We start from the raw sequence: 6,403 nt of genomic DNA on the forward strand, positions 1-6,403 counted from the left end.
AAAAAACGCAGAAATCCATGTACCCAAAAACGGACCACTAAGTATCTACAGCACAGGTGTCTATCTGCAGAGAGAGTGACATACAGGCCAGCTTTTTTTTTTATAATCATAGGTATTTTTTTACTCTATGTTAACCATAACATAAAATTTAATTTACTTGCTGTCTGAGAACATAATAATATATGTGTGGATCCTGGCAGTCCAAGACAAAAGTTGGACACCCCACTCTATTGAGGCTATACCATTGCTGATTGGCTAGCACAGAGAGTAAGAAGACATCAGTTCAACTTACAGTGCATCAACTGGACCCTTGGGGAACCTATAATATGTATATACCATATATATATAACAGGAAGTGGTACCTAGGTGTCTAAGTGGCTGATTTTACCTAACTAGCCTTCATAGGCCAGTTATTAGTATTCAGGTGGATGAAGGTTGGAAGGATAACAGCATTACATGGAGTGAATTGAACAATGTTTCTTTTTGCACTGACAAGTGGTTTCCGTGTATGCAGAATGGGTGGTGTGCTGGGTCCTCTGACATTAATAATGAACGCATGGGGAAGAGTGAACATTTTGACTATGGCCAGTGGTATTCTTCTCCTTGAAACATTTAAATGGTTTGTTCACTAAATGTGGACCTTTAGATGAAATTTTATCAATTACTTTTTAATTCATACAAATCTGCAACTGGACTGTTTATCTTGACTTTGTAACTTCCAATACATTGCTATTGTCATATACCACATGAAATTTTTTTATGACCCACAAATCATTTACAATTAAGTATAACAGATATCCTTGAATGATTCCTATTTTGTAAAGCTTTTTTAATGATATCCTATTCACGAAAACTAAAGTCCTCAAGCAGTTAATGTAAAATTATTACTACAGTTATAAAATTCTGTAAAGTACTTTTTGTCAAATTATCACAGAAGTCTAATACATATCTTTCATATTCAAATGAAAACATAAAGACATATAGCCTTGGGGATAAAATAAAATGATAAAATATTTGCTTGATCATTTCTACTAATAAATATAATAGGATTTTCTTTCTGGGCTCAATAAAGTGCACAAGGCTTTCTTCAAAAGCTGGACAGTTTTGAAACAGATGTTCACTCCCCTTGTTATTCATTCTTCGAAGATCAAAGAGCCTTTTTAGATCAACGGACTCATCAAATATGAGAGGAATGATTCAAAAGACCTTAGAAATTGCTGTAACTAAGGCCTTTGTTTTGTAGCAGTGTGCAGAAATATGTAACTTCAGCTATATCATTTAGCTTATTTAAAAAGAAATATCAGCCTGGATGTCAAGAAAGAAACATTGTAAAGAGTTTGGCAAACTTCATCTTGGTGCAAATACAGGCTGACTCTTCCTAACTGGTAAGATAAATGTGAACAATAATGTCTATATTGCCAATTGATTATAATTTGAATATTTAATAAATTAGAGCATTTTGTATTTAGAAGCAACATTGTCTGTTGATTAAGATGGAGTACATTAACTTTAACATTAACATTAACCCAAATAAGAAGAAGGAAGTAATATATAATGCAATATATAATGCAGTATATATACAGTTAAGTGAAAAAACATATTTGACACAAGTATTAGATTTTCATGTGTACAATACTACAGGTTATGGCAAACCATCATATACTTGCATAGAAGTACAGAGAAAATTTACCTTATTAATCATTTTATCAACAAAAAATTTAATAGATGTAATGGTGTACTGTGGTAAAAGGAAACTAGTTTTGCCCCCTTTAGCAGAAATTACATCTTATGGAGATATTGCATAACTGCCTACCAGTTTCTGGGATAAACTTTCTTACAACCACAGAGATACTGGGTCTATGTTTAGTATCACATCCCTTAATCATGCAAAAACACTATATAAATCTGTGGGACTTTAAAGGAACAATGTAAAAGTAAGGTCAATTAAAAAACACTAAAACAATTAAAAAAAAAACACAATATATAGATCTTGCAATGTCAAACAATCCTTTGACCAATTGTTTTACAAAAAAAGTATCTATTCTCAATGCATTTCGCTAGTATAGCTTCTTCAGGAGAAACACCAATGGTAGTATGGTCTATAATAGAAAATAAAGCTCATTATATTATTTATTTATTATGTATACAACCATAATAATATTTTACTGTATTACATTCTAAAACCATGACTTCCAATAAACTGCACATATATACCATCAACACATTACTGATTGTGTTGAATGTAAGTTGAAAAGTAATGTGTTGATGGCTGTATTTTATATTATAGACTATACTACCATTGGTGTTTCTCTTAAAGAAGCTATACTAGTGAAATGCATTGAGGAACACGTTGGAGTGTATATATACAAGTAAGAAATACTGTGGAGTTTAGGAAAGTATTTTCTTCCCTAAAACTGGGCTTAAGAAATAGAAAAATTCCCAAAACAGTAAAATGTACCAGAAAAAAGTTAGACTTGTACTTATCCTTCACTCATCTTTTGCATTACTGCCCTTCCAAAAAAATTTTAGGGAAGTGCAAAGCAGGAAAACACTTTTAGGGAAGTGCAAAGCAAGAAGATAGCCCAGTCCATTGTAAGAGTATGGACAGGTGCATACCTATCTTGGGATAGAGCAGTTCTGTGCAGTTCCTGGCTCAGTCACTCGCACTGTTCCTAGAGAACCAGCATCTGTACATTTGACAGCTAGCAGCAGTGAGCAATACCAGTATCACTCACTGCCACCACCATTCATTTTCCATGACTTGCCTTTGGGAAGAGGCTGCCTGTAGAGTCTCTTCAAGGCAGCAGTTCACTGGCATGAGGAAGCAGTACTGGGCCCACAACCCTATTACCAGTCTGAACATATCCTATCGCTTTGTAATTTCAGAATAGGGGGCCAACTGTGGAAGTGGACATTCCATTTCTGTAGAAAATTCACTTTAAAGCACCAATTCTATCATAGCCACAAGTTAGAGCTTCATGGCCAAAACTTTTTACAGGTGTTGAAACCTAAAAGGTGGCTACCCTTCAGCTGTTTAGTAATGAAAGGTTAGAACTACCATTCACCCTCCCTGGATGTCCAGCTGAGTTATCTCCAAAACAGGAGAGAGAGGGTAAATCTTCCAATTGTTTTGGTGACAACTGTCTAATAAAATATCTCCTTTACTTACTATCTTACTTCTTGTTGTATCTCCAAAACAGAAAGTGAAGTAAAATCTTCCTGGCAAGAAGATTGGCAGGTTTAATCTTCATCTATTCTATTCAAAAGTTAAAAAACGTTTTTGGCTTTGGATATTCCTCAGTTTTCATGCAACAATGTGGAAAGTGAAGCACAAAGATCAAAGTGACCTTTATAAGTCAAGCCTTGGAGATTTGTTCTCTCTAAAATGATGTCTAATTGTATTATTTAGGTTTAATTAAGTGACATAATTTCTATAGTTCTAGTGAAGGCAATGATGGATAAGTCATTTCAGCCTATTAGTAATCACATTGACTGTAATTATCTACCAATTAAAATTTTGTATGTGCTTGGTTGTGTTTATCATTTAGAGATTTCCTAATGAATACATCTTTCTATAGATTGCAAACATTTTTCAGTAGGTTAGTAGAAAGTTGTACCATGGCATGTTAGGGAAAATGTCTACTTGGGAAGTTGTTTAATATACAGTAAAACACATTTTTACAATAACTTGCTTCCAAAAGAGTTCATCCAGCATGTCTTCTATACTAATAAAATAAACATGTTTTTTAGTCTGAGTAGTGAAACTCCTTGTTCTACCAGTTTTTAGGATTATTGGATTTTTAAGGCTGGAGATTGAAAAAAATGGTGGTTAGTTCACTACTTTTTATAAATAGGCCCCTAAATATAATGAATTAATGTGCAAAATGTGCCTTTGTCACGTAAATTGACCTCACCCCATTATAAAAAAAATTTTCCCAACTCCATTTTGGTTGTGGGAGAAAATTTCTATATTGAATTTAGGTAATACATTAGGCCATAATTAGGGTAAACTGAAAAAATCAGGTAAAGTACCAATATCAAAACTTGTACCAAGCTCTCCATTAGGGTTATTGTTTTTTTTTTTTTTTAAAAGAAGGGCAGCTTGTCTGGTAAACTGTCATCCATTCTTTGCACATTAGGGCAAGCAGATTTACAGATTATAAAAATAGATAAATCTGACAACTTTTAGTTACCTTTAGATCAGAATTTTCCCTTCGCCTACTATATTATCTGCAGCATCATGTACTAGATATTTAGCCACTAGAAGTTACATACCTTCCTTCCTTTATCTTCTAGGAAATAATATGCTGAGAAATATTGTGCACGCTGGGTTTGCCCGGGGAGCTGATTTGCATATTGACAACTTAGAGGATCATAGCAGGAAAACTACAATATATTCAATTTATTTACAGCATGGGCTTACAAATCTGTATTGAATTCCTGGCTCCATGTGGAGTTCTTCTGTAAACTCCATGACAGAGTGAAAAGTGTTACGATTTGAGAATTTGCGTGTAGAGTCACTGTTCTTTAGAATCAAGAGGTGCGAGACATGGTTTGAGAATCTTCCATAGATACCCCCAGGAAGTCTTCTTGCTGTTCTGAATGCTGCAAGCTCAGAATAAGATGTTCCTGACGAGGTGACAAGCTGTCACTTGATTTTTGTTAAAAGAGAGAAAACCTGGTGCGCCCTGCATAGTGTATGGTGAAATATTAAAGATGTTTGCTATTCTTTGGTTCTTCTGTCTTAAAACAATATTTTAAACAATTTAAACTGAGTAATTAAACTACTGGTAGCAATTTTGGGATTTGTGTTTGAACTCAAGAAACTATTCTGCGGTCATGCTGAATCTCCCCGAAAATTAACCTCCTGGGCGGTTCATTTCTGTCCAGATGTATATGTCTAAAAGTGGTACATTGTAATTTTACAGTATATTATAATAGTATTATTATATTAAAGCTTTAAACATGAAATCATGTCAAAATAATAAATTAAATACATAAAAAAAAAAAAAAAAATAATTATACTCATACTATTATATTATACTGCAAAATACATTTTTTTGAAAGACAATGTACTGCTTTTACGCATATAATTCCACTGTATTGCATTCAATACAGTTATTTTATATTGAATGCAATACAAATAGATTTGAAATTCCCGCGGTGCCCCTGACACAACGGCCGCACGCACCGAAGTCACTGTGCCTCATTGGATATAGAGGACGAAGGAATCAAGAGGACTGGGATCGTGAAGGAGGATGCTGGCGGATCAGGTAAAGTTGTATTTACTATTGTATTTCACTGTTTTAGCTACCCCTCAGGAGGTGAATCTAACAACTATTACAATACAAGTTACAGTATTAGTATACTTTGTTCCTAAAAGGTGGTACAATACATATAATGGCTGTTACACAGATCATTCTGTAATTGAAAAAAAAATTAATGAATTCATTTCTAAAGCTGTCAAAAAATGGTTTCTTACAATACAGCATCCTGGGGGCTTTCTGTGCTTTCTTTGGGATTTTTGTACTAAAAAAGTTTAGATTATTCACCTAGAAAAGTGTATTCATATAGCTTTGTAAATGCGGTAAAAAATTCACTTTACAAAAAATATCCAATCACCAGCAAGAAGATGTAAAAAACGCCCCAAGATTTTACCTTACACATAATTAAAAAGCTGAAGCAAGCAGAGCTTCTTCTTACTCACTAAACTAAGGGAAGTAGCCCTTCTAGGGTTATTATTCATTAACATCCTAATCTCCTTTAGTAAATCAACCCCTATGTATACAGAAATGTGTTCCCAGAAATTTCCTGCTTGTGTGAGTGACTCTCACTATTTTCAGAAATCTATGCTGGAAAACAAATAAAGTTAATGGTATCCCTGCAATAGTGATAGAGTTTAATTTAATTCTTGGTTGGGTACTTTAAATAGCTTATCCCTACCTAAAGGGATGCAAATGCTGCATATTTTTGCAGTACAACACAGAAATTGCATTCTCTGTTTATTATGAAGGCTAAATCTCTATGATTCAGAAATCAGTTTGAGAAAGGGCATAGTAAATTCAGAAATCAGTTTGAGAAAGAACATAGTAAATTCAGAAATCAGTTTGAGAAAGGACATAGTAAATTAAAACAACATAAAAAAGGTATAAATCTGTAAAAAGCTTTGACAAAATATCTACAAAGTATAGATTACCAGGGGGAGATTTTTTTAAACAAACTGTAGTTACACTTTAGAATCTACGAGGATGGAGACTCCCAATATGTGCACTTTTATGTGTCTTAATATAACATAACTTTGAAGTAAAGTATTATTTAATTGGAAATTATGTATAATCAAGTCATGTCATAAAAATAAAAATCAGTCAATGACATGAATAATTAGCAGTCATATCAGTCAATA

The sequence above is a fragment of the Pyxicephalus adspersus genome, chromosome 4, assembly GCF_032062135.1.
Source record: "Pyxicephalus adspersus chromosome 4, UCB_Pads_2.0, whole genome shotgun sequence".
Taxonomy (NCBI): Eukaryota; Metazoa; Chordata; class Amphibia; order Anura; family Pyxicephalidae; genus Pyxicephalus; species Pyxicephalus adspersus.